Consider the following 25,000-nt stretch of genomic DNA (forward strand, 5'->3'; position numbering starts at 1 on the left):
ATAAAAGTACACTTCATTTAAATCTCCTCTCTCTCTCTCTCTCTCTCTCTCTCCTCTCTCTCTCTCTCTCTCTCTCTCTCTCTCTCTCTCTCTCTCTCTCAAAAGTACACTTCATTTAAATCTCCTCTCTCTCTCTCTCTCTCTCTCTCTCTCTCTCTCTCTCTCTCTCTCTCTCTCTCTCTCTCTCTCTCTCTGTCTCTCTCTCTCACTCTCTCTCTCTCTCTTCTCTCTCTCTCTCTCTCTCTCTCTCTCTCTCTCTCATAAAAGTACCCTTCATTTAAATCTCTCTCTCTCTCTCTCTCTCTCTCTCTCTCTCTCTCTCTCTCTCTCTCTCTCCTAGTAAGTTTTTATTTTTCCCTTCACATTAGCTGTTGAATTATCTCTTTCTTAAAACAGAAAAGAGGCAAAACCGTATGTAAATAAGATTCTATTTCTGTAATTTTTTCGTTAAGGTAATTGTAGTAGTTCGGCATCGATGCAGGGAGAGTGTCTACGGCGTATGTATTAAATTACTTGCATTGTATACTCTATTTTTGTATATCGATGCATTCATTAAAGTAATTAAGTTAGAGCTAAATTCTCCCTGTTCCTATTTTCTATGTCCCTCCATCTTCTATCGTTTTATGCATAGGTATTTTTTTTTTCTTTTTGTCTCCGTCGCCCCTTAACTAAATAGCCGAGTATACTTTCTATTGTTTTGCATAGGTGAAGGATATGGAAATAGAATAACTTGATCACCATGAATTAGATTTTCAACTTCATTTTAATTGCAAATTAGATTTGCAACTTTATTGTAATTGCAAATAAGCAGAACGATCTGGATATTTGAAACCTCTATTATCAAACGGTAGAGACGTTTATTAACTTAAACTTAATCGATTTCTTAGGTTTCTTATCCAGTTGTACAATCAAGAGATAATAGTAGGTGCTTGTGGTAATCTCTTTGTGGCTTCTAATTGCTTTAATCTTTCCTGTCGTAAGGAAGAAATATATTTGAATGAATGAATCATGTTACTTGATTGTTCCTTGTCTCACCAATCTTATTTTATCAATTTCAGTCAGGTAGTGTCTCATGGAAACACTATAATCTTAAAATGTCTGAGTCTTTCCATTAGACTACATATCAAAAGAATATTGTCTACCCTTTATAGCATTTCCTTTCAACAAATGCAAATATATTTCATGTAGCAGTTGGTAGATTTTGAAGTAAGTTGACGTAACCGCTGTTTAATTAATAATTCATCCTATTTCCTTCTATGTTACTGATAATGTATGGCTACTTAACAAGAGTTAAAGTACAGAGAGAGAGAGAGAGAGAGAGAGAGAGAGAGAGAGAGAGAGAGAGAGAGAGAGAGAGAGAGGAGAGAGAGAGAGAGTGAGTCCGGTTGGATGGTATTCTAAAAATACTATGGTGGAGGGGCCCTGTGGTGACCAGGGCCAAAAACGGACGTCATGGGGCCGGATCACCCCGCGGCAGCTGGTCAAGAAACCGTATCGGTTGGCTTTCGAGCCAAAAATAATCTTAAAAGAAGTGGCAGCTGAGTTCATGTCATTCTTTCCCCCCCCCCTTCTCTCTCTCTCTCTCTCTCTCTCTCTCTCTCTCTCTCCTCTCTCTCTCTCTCTCTCTCTCTCCTCTCTCTCTCTCTCTCTCTCTCTCTCTATTTACTTTGACTTCCGAGCTCGTAAGTTCCGTTGTTGGTAGCTTGTGTCATTTATCTCTTCAGCCCCTATTATTTTAAACGAATACGTTTTCTATTGTTTCGACCATGTTAGTTACAATATTTACCCGTGTCAGGTTCGTCATTTCATTATTTAAATCATTATTTTAACTCTTGAGTTAGTTTTATAAAAAGTGTTCTTTTATGTTTTTAACTGTAAGCTTTATGGACTAAGTAGTCAACAGTTTTAAGTATTATGAGTAACTTTTAGCAGTTTACCATAATTTTTAAAGAAAACGTACATGCACTGAAAACGAATAGAAATTGAATAAAGAAAACGTGATTTTATTTAAGGGCAGACCAAAATGTATTTGTGAAGTCGGCTACCACGTGTTAATTTTCAATATCAATTTCAAGAGTAAAAGTAATTAGTATTTGTTGATATAATATATATATATAATATATATATATATATATATATATATATAATATATATATATATGTATATATATATATATATATATATATATATATATATATATATGGAGAAAGAGTTAAATGGTAGATTTACTAAAATACATACTAATGGTTCTTTGTGATGTGACGAATATGCTGGCATTTTTTTTTATTTTTAATATTAAGGATCATTTAAATGTCAGAAGATCGTATGAGTTTACTGATATCAAAACACTACAGTACTCATTTAAACCTTGATTTTCTATTTCTTAAGATATTTATAGTTATTCGCTTATCATTACAAGCTATAATTTTTTTTAGTTTAACTTTTCGAGGATTTTGGGATGAATTACATTAAAAATGGCTTGTGATTTATTCGACATTGCAGTAAATGCATTTTGTTGTACCGCGATATCTTTAGTTTTATTAACCGATGTGTATTTTTACTGGATAACTCATGTATATTGAGAGCTCATTAAAGTGTGTTTTTAACCTCAAAGTTTCAGTTAATGTCTCATCTCCCTAAGAATAACGGGGAAAAATTAAAAGAATAGACTTGTAGTATAAAGAGATTGATTCTCAGCGGATGAATTATAATAAATGAACAAAGAAAATTATTTAATTTGGAAGCATAGTCACGTAGGATATCGGTGAAAAATTTGAGTAGTCTGAAAACATCTCATGTATTTCAAATCACTCGGTTAATAACCTCGCAAATTATTAATTTGTAAATGAAAATAACATTTTTTAATGACCTCTTAGTGTAATATATCTGGTGAAATTGCATTGTGAGTATGATGCTATTTTACGATAAGTTTTTTCAGGTGTAGTAAATACAGTAATGCTTTTTTTTTTTTTTTTTTTTATGGAATCTACTGTAAGATTTTATTATTTTGAATATATAATCTGTTTATCACAAGGCGAAGCAAATATATTTGTAAATATGTGTATGAATATATAAGTATATACGTAAGTGGGGGATACCTTAATGTGGTGAAAGAGTTTGTGTATCGCCATGATCGGCAAAGCTGTACTAGCCGAGGCTATCTATAATAGGTTGGTTTGCTGTGAGCAATTAGATGAAAATATCCCACCATCACCAATCCGCACTGGTCAGCGTGGTGGTAAAATACTGGCCAAGCCCCATACATGAATAAATACATGTCTGACGTCTTTGACCTACATTTGATTGGATCGACTGTATTTTGTTTTGTGTATATGTATATATATATATATATAATATTATATATATATATATATATATATATATATATATATATATATATATATATATATATATATATATAGTTTGTGTGTATTATATATACACACGTGTGTATATATACAGTGTATATATATATATATATATATATATATATATATATATATATATATATATATATATATATATATATATATATATATACATACATTTGTATATATAATACATACACACACATGTACACCTCTCTGAGTGTGGATACTTTAACGTGGTTAAAGGGCTTGCGTATCGCCATGATCATCAAAGCTGTACCATTTCGGTTCCACCAATACTAGGTTGGTTTACTGTGATCGATCAGTGAAAAGTCTCCCATCATCACCAACCCACACTGCCCAGCGTGGCGATAAACTGGCCTAACCCCAAGATCGGTTTTCGGAAAATCTTAATTATCTGAGCTTAAATGGAAGGACTTAGTATACCATTTAAAGCAGGTAGTTATCATAAAGTTTATTCCAGCTTCAATTTAGTAAATTTCTTGAGTGTATACTCGGGCACACTATTCTATCTTATGTCTCTTCCTCGTATTTTGTTTAAGTTTTTATAGTTTATATACGAAATGTTTATTTTAATGTTTCTCTTCTTGAAATATTTTATTTTTCCTCGTTTCATATCCTCACCTAGCTATTTTCCCTGTTGGAGCCCCTGGGCTTATAGCATCCTGCTTTTCCAACTAAGGGTGTAGCTTAGCAAGTAACAACAATAATAATAATTAGGTCAAGTCAGCATTTGCACCATAATTCAAGTCTATTAATTCCGTACTTTATCGAGGTCCATTTAGTTATGCATAAGTATTTTATCGTATTAATGATATATCAATTATAAGTCGAAGTAAAACAATAAGTGTCTCTGCACTTCGTCACCACTCAAAAAAAGTGTGTCTGGTATCTCGGGCCATCAAGAATGTCAATGTAGTATTGCCAAACGAGTGAAGTCATCGTCCCCCTTCTGTCGTTATAAAGAAATACGAGTAGCCAGTGCCACATACTGGTCGGCTCTCTGGTAACCTTAGTTGGCAATAGGGACCCAGGTAAGGCCGCTGAAGAATGCCAGGCCGGCTTACGTGAGACTGGAGGCTATTTTTCGCAGTTGGGTCGCCATCTATTGGTCATCGTCTCGGTTTTCCAGTCCTTTGTTGGTTCGACCTTTTATTCAATTTTCTAGATTTTTACATTTATATAGAAAGTAATAAGCTACTGTAATGATATAAATAGGTTTCTCTTCTTATACACTTTTTTATTTTTTTATTCAAGCTGATTATAAAAAAGAAGAAAGTTATCGATCGAAAACTGTGTGCTTGTCTATTTTTTATGTTCAAAGTTTTCGCACTGTATAACGAGGTTCGTTATTCTGAAAAATTTTGAAAACGATTTCCTTAAGAGAGAAAATTTGCCAGCGGAAAAATACTTATAGGTGTTATGTTTTAATAAACATTTCTTCGTCTTGCTATTAAGAATTTAGGTACTTTGATTACTGCACAATTTAATGACGAGATAAAAAAGGAGAATAATTGTTTAGCTAACTCCGCGGTATAGCCTACCCATATTTTAATTACAGTGCTTGGAAAGTAAATAGATTTTAGTTGCGATTGTTCAAAGAATTTATGGCTCAAAACAGCATGAATACTGCCTTTCTTTTCATTGAAAACGGGTGAAAATAATATAGTTTTTCATATGGTATCGTTAGTTTAGTGGATGATCCGTTGTTGATATTTTGCTCCTTGTTCATCTCGTATAAGTATTTATTATTTACTAATTTTTTTTTTCGAAATTGATTATGAAATATAGGTATCGGTGGTATGGTTAGATGACTCGTAAATTAATGAAGTTTAAGATTAATAAGAATAGATATTAAGAGAAAATTTATATTTTAAACTATATTTTTCTCTCGTGGATTGAAAATAATTGCCGGGTCATGATTATGAGATATATGTGAGAGTTATACAGTTTCGTATGTTCTATAAGTATATAATTAATCATTATTCAACTCCGTATAGAATGAGGTTTGGAAATTACGATTTACTCTTTCCTCACTTCTTTGGATTATGGAACGTCTTTAAGTTTCTCGAGAAAATTAGTGAGTTAAGTTCTCGTTTCCAGGGGTACTTGGCAACTTAGCAAAGCTAATTGCCAAATTGCAAACCTCCCGGAGAGAATTTAATTTCCTCATGGGAAAGAAAACGAGATAATACAAAAATAAATTTTCTTATTATGACTTTGATGTATTGAAGTCGTATTTAATCTCCTTTTGGAAAGCATTTGCTTCCTTCACAAGGCCGGACTCTATTCGATAGAGCTTCTCATTACAAGATGGAAACTCTTCTTCTATCAGTTTGTAGTGTTTCATTTGGAAGCGTCACGGCTCCCAGTAACGAACTGGGTACCAAAGGGCCTTTGGTTTCACTGTTAATGCCATAATGGTTTCTTCGCTAGGTTTCGATTCACCTTTTCCAGATTTTCAAGTAGTTTCCCCATGCTTTGTCACGACTGCACATCAACTGGCTGACTCTTGCTCCTATCAGCATTGCGTGTTTTTTTTTCTTAGATTGCTCGTTATTCACTAATAAGTCACCCTGTAAACTTAAACTCCAGGTATTCGTTCGCGATCGTCGGCGTTGGAACATGGTGGTTCGGGGGGGTTGTGGGGGGAGGGAGGCAGAGGATAACTTGTTGGAGAGCTGCTCCCTTCTGCCACCGTAAATTGGTAACACTGCTTCTTTTTTTTTTCTTTTGAAATGTTTGGATAAATATATATTTCAAAACCTTACTTAGCTAAATTAAGAGTGCAAAAAATAATGGATTTCATCAATAACTGGTTTTCCAGAGGAGCAAAGTGAATCACAAGTCATTGAAACAACATAGAAATAGATTGATTCTGTATCGTTATCCAAAGCTCTAACAGGAAGATGACGTAGCTCCATTAACGTTCACACAAACACTATAAACTAGTCACTTATCACAAACTGATTAAAAATACTGATAATAGTGAAAGATGGGTTATGCAAGAGGCAGATTCAAGAGCAGAGGAAAATGGAAATAGATGAATAATTAGAGAGAAGGCGAATATGATTAGGAGACAGCAGAGGGAAATGTAAGACGTAGAAGTGGATTGATAAGAAGCTAAGGACTTCTATTGAAGATGGAGTAGGAGTAGTATCCAGAGAAAGAGAAGGAGTTAAAGGCTGTTACTAAAGGAGCAGAAGCTAATAAAATAAGAGGACTTAGAGTTGAAGGAAGAGGGAAAGTAGATCCAATAAGCAATGGGTATGGGGTAATAGAAAGCCAAGGATTTAGGCTTAAGAATAAGAAAAGGATTGAAATGAAATAGAGGGGCCTCAATTGTAGAAGCAAGTTTCAGTCGAAGAGGAGGAATAAGAACAAGGAGAGAAATAAATGAAAATGCACATGGAAATAGGCTGATAAGGACGAGCTAAGGGCCTTGCCTGGTATATAATCAGGGAACAAGAACAGGGAAGATGAAGACTCTGAGAAGTGCCACCACCACCAAGCGGGAGAGCTGGAGACGTTCTAGCTGCGACACCGCTATCGGCTCCGCTTAATACTTTCGAAAGCTGTGAGTCACACCCTCGCCAGCTCAGAAATCCAACGGGCGCGCTCACGGATCCCCTCTCCCCCCCCCCCTCCCTTGGCCCCCCTACCGTCCTGGCTCCAAACGACCCCTCACCCCCGTCCCGAAGAAAGGGGATCTCCGATGTCCCCCTCCTAGCAAAGCCTCTATCCTCCATCCCCCGATCTAGAGTGTTCTTTCGTACGTACGTGTATTTGGAAGGAGAGGGGTATGGGGGATAGTAGTCGTCTTTGTGTACGTGTGTTTGTATGTGTGTAAGCGCGCGCGCGCGTGTAAGAGCGAGGCCAGGTGACATTTGCAGTGGAACGGTGTAACAAGCCAGGTTGGTTGGTCGGGTCCTATACCCTGTAATGGTCAGGTTGGGAGGGGTGTTCTCTGTCTCTGAGGACGACAGCTTCCCCCTTCCCCCTTCTCCAGGTAATACAGCTTGTTCTCTAGAGAGGGGAAGAGGGCAGTGGGGGCAAATTCCCCTACCCGTCGTCCCCCGAGGTCCGACCACTCTTACTATAACTATTCTACTACTGTTACGCCCGGCCCCTCCCCCATTCTTTTCTTCTTATATTTGCCTCTTTTTGGTTTCGCTTATCGTTTTACTTTTTATTTATTTCACCTGTTCGCCGATTTTTTTTTTTATTTCCTTATCTCTTATCATATTCATAATTTTTACCCTATTCGTTCTCTGTACTTATCTTTTAGGTGTTCTTCGTTAGTATATCATTACACAGTTCGTTTAGTTGTTGCTGTTTTTGTTTGGGCGTCGCTACTAACTGTTTATTTTGTTCAGTGGAATTTATTTATATTTTCATTTGTTTTCATTTATGATATATTTAATCACACATAATGTCGCTTCTTAAATGGTTTCATTGATATTTCTAAGTATTAGATATTTTTGAAAAAAATAACTTAATATCAGATTTTAAATGTAAATATACATACATATATATATATATATATATATATTTTAAATGTAAATATACATACATATATATATATATATATATATATATACATATACATACATATATATATATATATATATATATATATATGTATATATATATATATGTATTTATTTGTATATTTATGTATATATATATATGTATGTATATGTGTGTGTGTATATATATATATATATATATATATATATATATATTATATATTATATATATGTATATATATATGTACATATATATATGTATATGTATATATATATATATTATATATATATATATATATATATATATATATATATATATATATATATATATATATATATTTCTTTAAAGTTTTTGTATTTCCCTAAAGAAATTGAACTAGACAGTTTCATTATATGGGGGGTAAATATATCATTATTTAGATAAAGGTTGGGCAATGAGTTAAAAAAGTTTAAAAAGAATATCTAGATAAACATATAAAATATATTTTTTTTATTTGTAAAGTATAGCAAGTCTTATCATTCTACATAATTCGATTTTGAAAATACAGAATTTTGAAAAATATAATTTGGGAGTTTCGATAAGGAGGCTTTGACAATTTTATATAGAAAAAATAATTCTTTTGAATTTATAAAATAAATAGCTTTTCACCAATAAGAAAGATTTGGATTTCATGATAAAATAAAAAAAATATTAATTCTTTTGAATGTATTTAAGAAATTACTTTTATATAGATCCATGAGTAGAGAATGCCAAAATTTGATTATATACTGTATCAATAATAAATGTGTAGAAAATTTAAATAAAATTAAATCGCCAACAATTCACATTCTTATACATTATGAAAATTATATATAAGAACTTGAATACATAAAAATACAGATAATATGAAAAAAAAAGTTATTAATTCTTTTGAATTTATTTAAAAGATTACTTTTATAAAGATCAATGAGTAGAGATTGACAAAATTTGATTATATACTGTATTAATAATAAATGTGTAGAAAATTTAAATAAAATTAAATCGCCAACAAATCACATTCTTATACATTATGAAAATTATATAGAAGAAGTTGAATACATAAAAATACATAAAAATACATAGAAATAAGCGATGAATCGAGACGTGCTAACGAAATATATGTTTCTCCAACTTAGGTGTTTAAAAAATTATTAATTCTTTTGAATTTATTTAAAAAATTACTTTTATGTAGATCCATGAGTAGGGATTGACAAAATTTGATTATATACTGTATTGATAATAAATGTGTATTTAAATAAAATTAAATCGCCAACAAGTCACATTCGTAAATTATATATAAGAACTTTAATATATAAAAATAAGCGATGAATCGAGACGCGCTAACGAAATATATGTTTCTCCAACTTAGGTGTTAGAAATAAAAGGAGTCAAGTGTATTCTCAATGTCGAGCCAAAAGGTACAATTAGCCTGAGGACTTTTAATCAGCCACAGTTACACTGTTGGTTACTTTCTCTTTTTCTTTTTATCGTACCTAAGTTCTTTAGCTTCGAGTACCTTTTCTAAAAAGTGAGTTTTGATTCTATCTTTATTATGGAATAGCGTTTGGAAAATTTTGATTTGGTTTTAAACGTTACGTTCATCTTGTGAAAACTTACTATTTAATTTCTCAAGAAATGGATTAATTAACTATATTGATATTGATTTTAAAGGCTTTTTCCATTGCCACACAGAGATGATGTTACATATAAATTATAGGATGCCTCTTGTAGGACATGTAACACCTGAAAAACGACATCTTCACACATTTATCCTCTGATGAAATGTTATCTCATTATTTCCAGATTCAGTAAATTTATTCACTTGTATATTCTTCTGGATATCTATCATCATTTCCTTTATCTGTGAATAGTACGAAAAATGTCATTTTGGCTCAGATGGGTAGTTAATCGGGCAAAAAAAAGTTGTAATTTTTCTGACAAGCTTATTTGAGAAGCAATACCAAAAAATTACCCATGACATATTTTGAGAAACACTACTTCTACTAGTACTAGTAATTGAAATGGCCATTGTATGAGTAATGAAAAAAGTACCTCGAGTTACAAAAAAAAAAAAAAAGGAAAAGAAGATAAATCTTTTGGAAATTAATATATAAATAGCTAAAAGAATAAAAATCAGAGTTCTACGCGAGTGGGCAGAGATAAGGGAATCACTTTCAATGCCTCCCCAATGTCCTTGTGCGCGCGTACCTGCGCATGCGTGCTCGAGTTTGTTTAGATACCTGGGAACTCGGTTGCCACACAGGTACGTTGCACGACGGTGCTAATAATCACGAAAGCATTTCTTGTCCACTACTCCCCAACTCCTCCCCCCCTCACCTTCGTGGTTAGACATAGCCACTGGGAACAGAAGGGGGGGGGGGGGGGGTGGATGTCGACAGATCTTATATTCTCACGTAACAGACACAAATGTTTTTATGGTTTTTTCCCATTTTTTTTTTTAATTTTGAATTGTGATAATTGTTCCGTTTTAATTTTCTTAGTTTGATGCTCTTTTGAAATCAGTGGGTTAGTCTGCTTTTCGTGTGTTCTTTGGTTTAGATTGGATATAAAATAGATTAAAGTTTATTATTATTATTATTATTATTATTATTATTATTATTATTATTATTATTATTATTATTATTATTATTATTGTTATCATAATAATAATAATAATAATGATAATAATATTAATAATAATAATAATAATAATAATAATACTGAAAAATCATGAAAACGAAAATCGGGAAATATATAAACATAATTTGACTGACTTCCTATGCATATATGTATTTATATTTTCATATATATATATATATATATATATATATATATATATATATATATATACATATATATATGTATATATACATTTATATATACACATATATACATATATATATATATATACATATATATATATATATTATATATATGTGTGTGTGTGTGTGTGTGTGCGTATGTATAAATGACAAGAGGTAAATTACCCCCATTCACTTTATATTTATTGAATCATCATGACTGCACTACGGGTAGAATTAGTCTCATAACCATCACGTTGATATGCAATTACTAGATTAATGAGAGGTGCCAAACTCGGGGATAATGAGATGACGTCATTACCCAGTAATGGAATTTGTAGTGACTATCTTGATGGTTGCAAATCATGGGATATCGGCACTGATTATATAGATGAATGGCTGATAAGTTTAAAAGCCATGGTCTTGAGTCTGTTTGTGTGCATAGTTGAGAGAAAGATTGCTTTTAATATTATTTGTAGTAGTGATACGAAAATATAACACAGATGGAAGTCTTTAATGATACTGAATCTTGGTTATAACATCAACCACATTAATGATGGTCAAGGATCTTGGCATCGTATAAAAAGGGGAAAGAAATTTACTCCCCCAGGACGGCCATGAATAACGTTTGATATATGGCTGTAGTCTCGTTTATAAAAAACTCATCTCTCTCTCTCTCTCTCTCTCTCTCTCTCTCTCTCTCTCTCTCTCTCAGCCACGAATAACGTTTGATATATGGCTGTAGTCTCGTTTATAAAAAACTCATCTCTCTCTCTCTCTCTCTCTCTCTCTCTCTCTCTCTCTCTCTCTCTCTCTCTCTCTCTCTCTCTCTCAGTCATGAATAACGTTTGATATAAGGCTGTAGCCTAGTTTATAAAAGCATTTCTCTCTCTCTCTCTCTCTCTCTCTCTCTCTCTCTCTCTCTCTCTCTCTCTCTCTCTCTCTCTCTCTCTCTCTCTCTCAGCCACGAATAACGTTTGATATAAGGCTGTAGCGTTGTTAATAAAAGCATATCTCTCTCTCTCTCTCTCTCTCTCTCTCTCTCTCTCTCTCTCTCTCTCTCTCTCTCTCTCTCTCTCAGCCACGAATAACGTTTGATATAAGGCTGTAGCCTCGTTAATAAAAGCATATCTCTCTCTCTCTCTCTCTCTCTCTCTCTCTCTCTCTCTCTCTCTCTCTCTCTCTCTCTCTCTCTCTCTCTCTCTCTCTCTCTCAGTAATTGATGCATGGCATTGTTTATTTGTGTCACGGTAACGACGAAACCTAGCTGGGCTATTTTGCGCTTGCTTAAAAATAGCTCCTTTTGTTTCTTCTTCTGTGAGTTCGCTTTGCAAATCACGGTCCGTTTTTCTCCTTTTTGGCATCAAACGATGGCCCTTGAGATATAGGTGTTCTTGTTTACTGGTGAAACTGTTGATAACAATCCAAGGTTTACCTGTGTTATGCACTTTAGATTTACAGCTGAAGTGTTATTGTAGCTGCCAGCGTTATGGCAGGGATACTATACTTCAGTTGTGAGTCAATTTATGATAGATTTGGTCTTATTTATATCGCAATGGTGGCACGTAAGTTGAATATTTTTTGCTGAGGTAGATAGTAATTGAGATTGTCTGAAAGAATTGACAATGGAATATTTATTTATTCATTTATTTTTAAGTTTCATACTGTCTTTTTTTCGTTATGTATCCCAAGGCTGATTTTTTGTCGTATAATTAGTTAGAGAACAAGATAGTATTTCTAAGATAAAGTTTACAAAAACTCATTAATGAAATACATTATTTGAAAATCCATAGAGATTTATTTATTTTCTGCTATTGTAATACTGCGGCCAGTTAACCTTATGTGTTTTTGCATATTTCTGAAAGTGGTGCCACATGCAAATAATCTTCTCATTTCAGGCTAGGGCTGATTTATTTTTAGTTTTAAACAGTATTAACGTAATTATTATCTTTTCATGTTGATTAAATTAACTTTAAGCGTCGTTACCCGAAATATGGCAATGGGTGATTATAAAAGAAATGGAAACTATCATTCTGGTAACAAGTAAATCTGTGGTTAATAAGTTGCCATTAGTTGCTATTTACTTATTGTAATACTAGCTTATAATTTATAGTGATACACTGTTAAAGGTTTTCATTTAAAGAACGGTAAATGCCAGGCAACATTTATTCCAGGATTTTTACTATTTTAAAAACGGATGTATTGATGTAAAGGAGTGATATTACGGTCGCCAACCTATAAAGCATGATAACAAAGTAAGGTCAAATTACGGTCGCCTGTATTTTACTGAAATACGGATAAGAACATTATATTTGTATGGAGAATTTACGATTAAAATTACTTTTTTTTTAACATTGTACGGTTAGATTATGTATCTATTAAATACCTGCTCCTCGAATTAATAGTCTCTATTATTTCTATCCTGAGATTCTAGAATTGATAGTCAATATTCTTTCTCTTCTGATATTCTAGAATTAATAGTCTCTATTATTTCTATCCTGAGATTCTAGAATTGATAGTCAATATTCTTTCTCTTCTGATATTCTAGAATTAATAGTCTCTATTATTTCTATCCTGAGATTTAAGAATTAATAGTCTCTATTATTTCTCTCCTGAAATTCTAGAATTAATAGTCTTTTATTTCTCTCCTGAAATTCTAGAATAAATAGTCTTTTATTTCTATCCTGAGATTCTAGAATTAATAGTCTTATTATTTCTATCCTGAGATTCTAGAATTAATATTCTATTATTTCTATCCTGAGATTTTAGAATTAATAATCTCTATTATTTCTATCCTGAGATTCTAGAATTAATATTCTATTATTTCTATCTTGAGATTTTAGAATGAATAATCTCTATTATTTCTATCCTGAGATTCTAGAATTAATAATCTTTATTATTTTTATCCTGAGATTCTAGAATTAGTATTCTATTATTTCTATCTTGAGATTTTAGAATGAATAATCTCTACTATTTCTATCCTGAGATTCTAGAATTAATAATCTCTATTATTTTTATCTTGAGATTCTAGAACTAATAGTCTCTATTATTTCTATCCTGGGATTCTAGAATTAATAGTCTCTATTATTTCTATCCTGAGATTCTGGAATTAATAGCCTCCATTATTTTATCCTTAAATTATTTATATTTTAATATTTGTTAAAGGAACAGTGACAAAAGATGAAGATGTGTGAGGTGGAAATAAACAGTTCAGCTTAACCCTGAAGGTGGAAGTTTGTTTACAGTGTGAAATATTTATTATCCTTGAAGTAAACAGAACAGAAATCACTGAGGTAGAAAAGAAACATTGCGGGAAGGGGGGTGTGTGTGGTTTGCGTTGTCCGCTTCATAATGAGCTCTGTCACTTTTGGAAAAGAAAGGAAATGAATGGTTTAATGAAAGAGAATTCTTGTGATGTTTGCTGTTGGTTTTAATGTGAATTTGTGTCATCTGGTTTATTTTGGCTGTTTCAGTGGCTTATGTGCTTTTAGTAATGATTTTATGACTTTTTGTGTTTGTTGGTTTTCATAATTTTTGATGATATGATTTTATCATTATAGTAATAGTTATATTGATGATTATTTTTTTGATAATAGGATTTTGTCATTATAGTAATAGTTGTAATTATGATTATTTTTTTAATGATAGGATTTTGTCATTATAGTAGTAGTTATAATGATTATTTTTTAATGATAGGATTTTGTTATTATAGTAATAGTTATAATGATTATTTCTTTAATGATAGGATTTTGTCATTATAGTAATAGTTATAATGATTATTTTTTTCAATAATAGAATTTTATCATTAGGGTAATAGTTATAATGATGATTATTTTTGTAATTATAGGATTTTATCATTATAGTAATAACTGTGATTATTATTATTTCTAATATTCTTATTGATATTGTTATTGTGATTTACTATAAATAAAGAATTTGAAATCCTTCTTACGCTACATGTCATCCGAAAATTTCTATCTATTCAAAGTAGATATAAAGATAATCAGATAAAATAGACCTTGTGATTAATATCTCTCGCGCACAAATTAGCCGAACATATGTGAACGTAAAGTCATAACTAATGAAAAGTCTTGGAATTACAACCATCTGGAGAGGAAAATGGCGACTACGTTATTCATTACATTATATCTGTCGTTACGTGGGTCTCCGGCGCGTTATTTATAATACAGGGGGAATAACAAGTCCCAAATGACGTCTGTATGCAACCATCTGGCAAGACAGATGGCTATATGTCTCTTTCTCTCTCTCTTTCTAGGGTTTTTTTAGGACTTTGTTTTGCCGTTTTGCGTTTATTTATAGGGGGATGAATATCATGTCTCGAGCGTTATGGAAGATGCTGACCTTCGACTTTCCCCTGAGTCAGATGCAATTTTTTCTCTTTTTTTTCTTCATTTGATGAAATCATGTGCTAACAATATCGACATTTTTTTTTTCACCTTCTTCTTCTTCTTCTTCTTCTTCTTCTTCAAGCCACCCTCCGGAGGTTCCGGAGGGCGCCTTGGGTCCCCGATCTGGCGAAGGAGCTCTACTTTGGGGCCTCCCAATGGAGCCACTATTATTATTATTATTATTATTATTATTATTATTATTATTATTATTATTATTATTATTATTATTATTATTACTTGCTAAGCTACAACCCTAGTTGGCAAAGCAAGATGCTATAAGCCCAATGGCTCCAACAGGGAAAAAATAGCCCAGTACGGAAAAGAAACAAGGAAATTAATACATTACAAGATAAGTAATACAATCAAAATCCAATATTCTAAGAAAAGTAACAACATTAAATTAGATCTTTCATATATAAACAATAAAAGCTTAAAAAACAAGAGGAAAATAAATAAGATAGAACAGCGTGCCCGAGTGTACACTAGAGCAAGAGAACTCTAACCCAAGACAGTGAAAGGCATTGGTACAGAGACTATATCACTAGGAATCAAATCTTCAGAACTGATCTCTTTCTGAGGGCTTAGCAGGCAAAGCCATGGACCCAGATTTGACCAAGGAGCTCTCCTCCGGATTTCTCCTCGGGAGCAGAAGGAATTTCAAAAGCCTGGAATGCAATGATCCTTAGTTACATCATCCAAATCCCAAGTTTCTTTTTAAAGAAGGCAGAGGGTCGAATCAGGTACACAATAGCCTTGTTTAGACAAGTCCTTGTGACCTGTTATTTTAATACTATTTGACATAGACTTGATTTCCATTTAAATAACTCAAATCCTTTGCTGTTATGGTAGATACATTGTTTCATAGATATTTTTGATCGTGAAATTGTCCGTGTTTTAGAAGATATCAAGTGATAGGTTGGACCTTAACTGAAATTTTGGCTGAAGTTTTTCTCCCATAATATTGCTTTAATCCTTGACCATAACTTTAAAAGAAAAAATACATATGATTTGCTATAACATATATTTTGTATTAAACTTTCGCTTTGTTTAATTTTTCGTCAAAATTAAGTTTTTACTTGATTAGCCCTTGTGAGTGAACCCTACCACGTATGAGGGGGGCAACTATGTTTATATTCAGTTTTCTCTTTTCTCGTATTTTTTTTTTGTAAACTTTTAAACCTTCCTACTCAATTTATCGGTTTGCTTCAATTTATCCTTATGAACCCAAGCTACAATGGGAATGAGGTTAATGGGTTTCCCAGTAGTTATAAGAACTTTGGAAGGACAGTAGCAAAAGGCTATAGTTTTTTTTTATAAGATACAAATAATCTAGTTCAGATTATCTTTTTATCTTTAATAATGGTCGTCATATCTTGACGCACAGCATACCACCTCCTCTTAGAAGAGTATACAACCAGTGTTTGTTTGTAATTTCCGTTAATTCTTAACAACGCCGTTTCGTAATCGTGGGATCACACTGAAAGACATTTGTCATGCTACGTTAAGTTATTGCTCAAGAGGAATTTCTAAGAGGGCTCTTAAAAACTTAAGAATGTGTATAGGAAGGGTTTATTATTTGCAATGAAGGACAATTAACTTTGGTTTGAAAGCAGGAATGTAATTAGATGTTGGGGGGAGGGGAGTGGATGGTGGTGTTTTGTAAAGTCATAAAGAGTAGGTGACTTCTGTTGAAATGCCTGGGTGCCTTTATAGTCAATTATGTGGATGTTACGAGCCTTCATGATCGTTTGGACAAATTAAAAAATACAATGATAAAAGGGTATTTTTTTTTTTGCACAGATAAATACCTAAAGTAAAACGAATAAAGTAAGATGGGAAAAAGAAGAAATCACAAAGATGCAATAAATAAATTTATGAAAATTATAGGTAGATCATTTATCTCAAAATAAAGATAGAATAACTCACTCACCATCTTTTGTTTGCAGATTATGGTAAATAAAAAAGTTGGTAGAAGTTATAGAAATTAAAATTAGGGGGTAAAGGCTGTCAATACCTGAAGGTAACGGATTGTTTTTCATTAAAAAAAAAAAAAAAAAAAAAAAAGAAAAAAAAAAAAAAAAAAAAAAAAAAGAACAGGACTAGAATCTAGTATTTTAATCTAGAATTTTAGAAAGTTCAATTTGAGATGAAAGTCAAGTGTATTAAAGATAAACCCGAATATACTGTCTTAGGTGAATCATGTTTAATTATCGTTTCAATCAAATAAAATTTATCAGAAATATAAAACCTGGTGTCAACAAAACCTGTATCTTTTTTGGAAGAAACAGGTATATTATATTCAAAGTTTGACAAATACCATAATTCTTTACGATAGAATTTGAAGATACTGCGTTCCTTTTGCCTTTATGAGTTTACTTCTTGTATTTTTATTTTAGCATTGAACTGAAGAGTTCCAGGCCAGGATACAACAGTCGCTGCTTCTGCAAGAATATCCTCTCTCTCTCTCTCTCTCTCTCTCTCTCTCTCTCTCTCTCATATATATATAGTATGTATATATATATATATATATATATATATATATATATATATATATATATATATATATATACGTACTTATATATTATATGTATGTCATATATATCCATATATATATTGTATGTATGCATGAATATGTATGTATGCATGCATGTATCATAAAATGATCTCTCACACATACATACATGCATAATTCTTAAGATGTGACGTTTTATTCTTAATTTTTAGTGTAAGAGACATGAAATTGATGTTTTTACATTCAGTCTGTTTTTGAAAGTTAGCAATGCTCTCACCTGAGATAAAGAAAAAAACAAACAAACAACCGAACATTGTTCTTCCCCGGAAAACAATCTGTTTAACACCAGAACATCTCCTTCTTTATCACGAGAACAGACGGCTTTTATGACTCGAAATCTCTGTCCTGCTGCTACGCCAGAGGGACATCAAGCCAAGATTCTTCTCGTCTCGGCCTCAGGAGAAATACCTCATGGGAGGGATCGAGCCCAGCAGTCTAATGCAACTGAAGGCCAGAGCTACAATTACCACTTATTAGTCAGAGGACGTTCGAAGATCGCGGCGTTCTGTTTTTTTCTACCCACTTTGCTCGTGACGATTACAAGACTCTGGAGAATTCAGTTTTGCAAGGTTATCAGAACTATGAACTTTCGTTTTCATGTTTATGAGAACTGTGAACTTTCGTTTTGCTTGTTTATAAGAACTATGAATTTTTCGTTTGCATATTTATAAGAATTATGAACTTTGGCTTTGCTTTTTTATGAGAAATATGAACTTTCGTTTTTCTTGTTTATAAGAACTATGAATTTTTGTTTTGCTCGTGACAATTACAAGACTTTGGAGAATTCATTTTTGCAAGGTTATCAGAACTATGAACTTTCGTTTTCATGTTTTTGAAAACTATGAACTTTCGTTTTGCTTGTTTATAAGAAATATGAACTTTGGTTTTGCATGTTTATGAGGAATATGAACTTTCGTTTTGCTTGCTTATAAGAACTATGAATTTTTCGTTTTGCTCGTGACGATTACAACACACTGGAGGATTTAGTTTTGCAAGGTTTTCAGAATTATGAACTTTCGTTTTTTATGTTTATAAGAACTATGAACTTAAGTTTTGCTTGTTTACAATAACTATGAACTTTTCGTTATGGAAGGTAAAAAGCTACAGAATATAGATTGTCGTTTTATAGAGTACTAAACACTTTGAAATTTCGGTTTTGAATGTTTATGAGAACTATGAACTTTCATTTTGCAGGGTTATAAGAACTATGAACGTTTTGTATGCAAGGTTAAAAGCTATATAAACTGTCGTTTTATAGGCTACTAAAAATTGGAACTTTTGTTTTGCATGTTTATAAGAAGAATGAACTTTCGTTTTACATGTTTATAAGAAGAATGAGATTTCGTTTTGCATGTTTATAAGAAGTATGAACTTTCGTTTTGCATGTTCATAAGAAGAATGAACTTTCGTTTTGCTTATTTATAAGATGAACTTTCGTTTTGCTGGGTTATAAAAACTATGAACTTTTGTTTAGCAGGGTTCAAGCATATTCCTTAAACCCTGCTAAACAAAAGTTCATAGTTTTTATAACCCAGCAAAACGAAAGTTCGTCTTGAAGGGATATAAAAACTCTGAACTTAAGTTTTTTTTAGTTATAAGAAGAATGCACATTATTTTATCATGTTCATAAAAACTATAAACTTTAGTTTTGCAGGGTTATAAGAACTATGATCTTTCGCTTTGCAAGGCTATGCATACCATGCACTTCGGTGTACCAGGGTTATATAAACTATGAACTCTCATTGTGGGATTATAAGAGCTATGAACAATCGTTTTGTAGGGTCATAAAAACTATGAATTTTGGTTTTGTAGGGTTATGAAGACCACGAAATTTTCGTTTTTGATGCTCATAAAAACTATTGGCTTTAGTTTTTTATTCTTATAAGAACTACGAACTTTTGCAGGGTTATAAGAACTGAAATTCCGTTGTACAGGGTTGTAAAAACTATGAACCTTTATTTTGTAGGTTATAAGTACTATGAACTCTCGTTATGCAGTGTTATAGAAATTATGAACTTTCATTTTGCTAGACTTTGGTATTGAAAGGTTATAGAGAATATAAATTTTGGCAGTACAGGATTATATCGAATGTAAAAATTGCTTTCGTAGACTTTTAAAGACTGGACTCTCTTTGTGCTGGGTTATAAAGACAGCAAAGACGACAAACTCGTTTTGTATGTTTATATGTACATATATATATAAATATATATATATATAAATATATATATATATATATATATATATATATATATATATATATATATATATATATATATATATATATACACACACACGTTTCCTTGTGTCGGATTCTAAAAAAATTACATTTATTTTGTAGGGGTGCGAAGATAGTAGACTTGTTTTTCTATTCTAATGACGAAACATTTTCGTTATCACGATTTTCAAGTCTTCATAGACGTTTGTTTTGCGTATACTTAAAGACTAGAATATAGCTACACTTGATTCTGAAAACTTAGTTGTCCTTTTATATAATTTTCAAGTTTATATTATTTAGCACCGTATGTGCCTAATTCAGGTATCTGACAGATTTTCGTAAAACTGAATTACATGATACGTTTTGAAGGCTTTGCCTGTCAGATGAGACCATGACGTAGGAATGTGCATTTCAAATTGCGCAAGGGAAACTTTTGTGTACTTGAAGCATCTGGATCCGAATGAATTAGCAATGACCGATGTAAGAAAGGAGTAACGTCGATGAGGAAAGTTCTGGCATCCCCTTTTTGCTATTTTGTTTCTCGTAGCGGATCAAGATTCAGGTGGTCTAGTCGAGAGGTTTCTGTGCAGCCTTCTTATTGGTCGTTGGATGTTATCTTCTCTCCGATTGGCCGACAGTGGAGCCTACCCCTGTGATTGGCTCCCGCGAGTTGCTGACGACCGTGACTAGACGTTTGATTGGCTGCCGCTGGTTCGTCCGCCTATTATTGAAAAAAACATACTCTTCGACACCAGGGATCGTCCGTTCTTCTCCTCTTGGCCACGTTCGTTTCTTCATTCTTAGAATCGCTGAGGTAAAAAAAAACGATGCTGAAACAGATTTTGACAACACCTGGCTGTTTCTTTGATGAATGACCATGGCAGAAGGGTTGAAATTGACAGCATTTCTTCTGTTATTTAACATTGCTAAATCCGGAAAGGTTTCGTGACACCTGATCGTCATGAAGTAAACGGGACCAGGTGTTTGTATGTTTGCGGCCTCATTTATTAAGCCGTTTGTTTATTTTGTTGGCGAGTGTTTCGACAACAGTTTGCGATCGCGAGAACAAGGGCCTCATTAGATGCCGAAGGCGGAACTCTAGATACCAGCAATTTAATTGGCCTTTTATATAAGATGTAATAGATTAACTCATATGTAGGGGAAATAAGGTGAGCAGGTCATGGACTCTTCAATGGCTAATTGGCAAAGGGAAGTATGGGAGGAATGAGCATATATTTAATATTTATTTAGCTTTAATTAACCGCTATCTAATGAAAAAGAAAATGCTTCTTTGATAACTAATTCTATAAAATGCGTTTTTGTTTCACTAGGCATTTCTGGTACAATGACATCATTGGTATTTTGAAAGTCGTGAGTCATATTTCAAACAGAAAATTGCCTTGAAATATTAATATTCTTTTGAAGTTTATACCTTGAAGTTAGTACTTCCATCTGATGTGACACCATATGTTGCTTAATGTAGTTAATTTGGCTGCATGCATATTTCAATTATAACTAGCTGCATTCAGTTTCAATTTAGAATATTATTTGGAATTCTCTTACTTTATGCAACTTCCTAATCAAAATTGCAATATAAATTTGCAATTGCAACTAAAACATATAGTTTGAAAGAATATAATTTAACTATTAGGTGCTTTTAACAGCTTTTCTATGTCAGGTTTAATGATACATTATTTAGAATTCTGTTACTTTTTGCAATTTGCTAATGCAAATTGCAATATAAACTTGAAATTGCAACTAAAACAAAGGTTGAAAGAATATAATTCAACTTAAGTGCTGTTACCTGCTTTTATATGTCAGGTTTAATGATACATTTCAACTTTTATATTTTCCCTTTGTTGCAATTTTCAATTATTAGGCAGGGGTTTTAGATGCAATCTAATACCTCTTGTTATGGGCTATAACTGTAAAGTATAATTCTTAGAATTCAATGAGATTTTAGTTTTCAGATTAGTATTCCACTGCAGCTTACAACTTTCACGTAAAATATTCTTTAAATGACTTACTGATATTTTATATCTCTATCTCTATCTATCTATCTATCTATCTATTTATTAATGGTTCATCAATTTATCAGAAGTTGAAGTAAAATATGACAGTATGACAGTATAACGGCTTACGTTATAAAAATACCGTATATATATATATATATATATATATATATATATATATATATATATATGTGTATATATATGTGTATATATAATGTATATATATGTATATATATAATGTGTGTATATATATATATATACATATATATATACATATATATATGCATATATATATATATATATATATGTATATATGTTATATATATAATATATATATATATATATATATATATATATATATATATATAACATATGTATATGTATATATATAAATATATATATATATATATATATATATTATATATATATATATATATATATATATTATATATATGTATATATATATATACACATATATATACATATATATAGTATATATATATATATATATATATATATGCTCATCACAGTTTTTTACCTGTTCTAATGGCTAGGGTTAAATTGACAGACTTTGCCAGTTTGTAACAAGTTGTTAGAGATGATGATGATCGTCACACACAATTTTCTTGACCTTCTCAAGCGCTGGAAATACCCCACAGAAAGCTTGGTTGACCTGCTGTTGACAAACGAATCAAACCAAGGACTTTGTAAATGCAAGCCTAGTGAGATACCACTAAGCTATGGCACTCGCATACACACATACTTACACACTCGGGCAAATATCATATATATATGTATATATATATATATATATATATATGTATATATATATATATATATATATATATATATATATATATATATATATATATAGCATATCTCTTTCTCCTTTTAGGAGAGTGCAGTGGGTTTTCAGTAAGTCTTTAGGAGTCTGGTAGCTAGCCTTATGGTATATTCTAGATCCTGAGAGGTATACAGTACTCGCTGGGAGCGGTCCATGGTGCTTTCAAACGTAAGTTAAGTGAAGTATGAATGCTGATTGAGAATAAAAGCGAAAAATTTCAAGCTTTCAAATAACTGGTTGACGTTGCGTGGTGAAATAGTGGTGTTTGGAGACACCAAAAAGTTTAGAAAGATTTGTGATGGCAATACATGGAAAGAATAGTGCATAATTCAAGGTGGGAAGAGATAGAAGTGTAAAATGTGTTTAAAGGAATAACTTTATTGTCCAAGGGGAACAGAGGGGTACTAGGTATGGGGAAACTGATTGAATTATTAAAGAAGCACAGACAAAGGCAGAAATTGACATTCTTCATATGAATAGCATAACATGTTTGTATTGATTTATTTTGGCTATATTAAAAATGATAACATTTTACAGACTATGCATGGTCTTGTGATGAGAGAGAGGGAGAGAGAGAGAGAGAGAGAGAGAGAGAGAGAGAGAGAGAGAGAGAGAGAGAGAGAGAGAGAATTGCTTTCTCTTTTTTAAAAATATAAGAAATCATTTATGAAAAGCCAAGAAAACGGATTTTAACTCTATTTAGACTTGTGTGTGTAATCGTTGCTTTAAGAAAGTGGCTACTTTCCTCTTGGTAAGGGTAGAATAGAGAGACTTTAGCTGTGGTAAGCAGCTCTTCTAGGAGAAGGACATTACAAAGTCAAACCATTGTTCTCTAGTCTTGGGTAGTGCCGTAGCCTCTGTTCCATGGTCTTCCACTGTCTTGGGTTAGAGTTCTCTAGCTTGAGGGTACACTCGGGTACAATATTCTGTTTCTCTTCAGCTTGTTTATTTTTGAAGTTTTTATAGTTCATATAGGAGAGACGTAATTTAATGTTACTGTTCTAAAAATATTTTATTTTGATTTCTCATTACTCTCTTTCAGTTTATTTACTTGGTTTCATTTCCTGACCGGGCTATTTTTTTCCCTGTTGGAGCCCTTGTTCTTATATCATCCTGCTTCTCCAACTAGGGCTCTAGATTAGCTTGCAATGATAATAATAGTAATAACTGATAAGCAAACATCTTACTTAGTAAGAAGATAATCTTTCCCCAGAACTCCCAACAAAGTTGAAATAACCTTTTAAGGCGGTAGCCGGATTCTAGATAATTTCCCCCGGAGACGCGAATAACCCACAAGAATAACGCGCGAATAACCTTCATGACAGACCAGGTGAGGCGTTTGGGTGGGTTAAATGGATGTCATCGCCACATGTTGGCACCGAGAAGGGATTTTAACGAATTTCAAAATAGATATGACAGGTACCAGGGGCTGACCGGGCAGCTTGCCCGCGTTTATTGCGTTCACGGATCATACTTTTCCTCTGGCAATTTATTTCTCCGGCGTTATGGCTGGCATTTTCGGCGGAGTTGTTTATCAGGGGAAGAGGAGAATTAATATACAGCCTTGAGTCTTTGCGACAGATAGATTTATGGTCGCTGTGGTTTCAGAGTCACGCTTAACCTAAACTTGTTTTGATGAGGAGTTTTGCATTGGTGTCACCAATCAGTCCCATCTTTCGATTTATGCAAAATACCCTTTTTCGGAAGTGTCTTATGTACATCTTCACATTAGTTGTTACTGTTTTAAATACTGGACTGTCTAGTACGTAGGTAACTACCTGGGTTAAATGATGCACTAGGGGATTTCACGGAATTTGCTTAAATCTCTTCATATCGTCTTAAAATGAAATCCTTGTGAAGTGGGTATCATATACAACAAAAACAACAAAAATAAATGCAACCGTTTCTAGTCCATCGTAGGACAAAGTCCTCGGATATTTCCCAATTAATGTCTGGGGTTTGGCCAGGTTGGTGATGGTGGGAAACTTTAGCCTGATCGCTCACAGAAAATCAACCGAGTATGGGAGGACTCGACTAGTACAGCTTTGTAGATCATGGCGCTACACAAACCCTTTCACCACATTAATGTATCCCCACCCGAAAAGGGGTGTACATACATACATATATGCGCAAAGCTTACTGGAACACACAATGTATAATTGCAAAGTAACTTTAGAAAAGAGGAAACGGTGTAAATCCAGAGGAGTTTA

At 32.6% G+C, this 25,000-nt stretch overlaps 1 protein-coding gene across 2 annotated transcripts in view; it reads right to left on the reverse strand.

The window, feature by feature from the left end:
• The window catches only part of LOC137656846 (uncharacterized), a 114,435-nt gene that overhangs the window by 9,663 nt on the left and 79,772 nt on the right, over positions 1–25,000 (reverse strand). Inside the window, exon 1 of one of the 2 annotated variants that reach the window (XM_068391192.1) lies at positions 6,836–6,992. The exons of the other annotated variant lie outside the window; for it this stretch is intronic. The gene's annotated coding sequence lies outside the window, so the exon portion shown is untranslated. Of the gene's footprint in view, positions 1–6,835; positions 6,993–25,000 lie in introns of those variants that run through there. 2 annotated transcript variants of the gene reach the window in all.

Source organism: Palaemon carinicauda, chromosome 17 (assembly GCF_036898095.1).
Source record: "Palaemon carinicauda isolate YSFRI2023 chromosome 17, ASM3689809v2, whole genome shotgun sequence".
Lineage (NCBI taxonomy): Eukaryota > Metazoa > Arthropoda > Malacostraca > Decapoda > Palaemonidae > Palaemon > Palaemon carinicauda.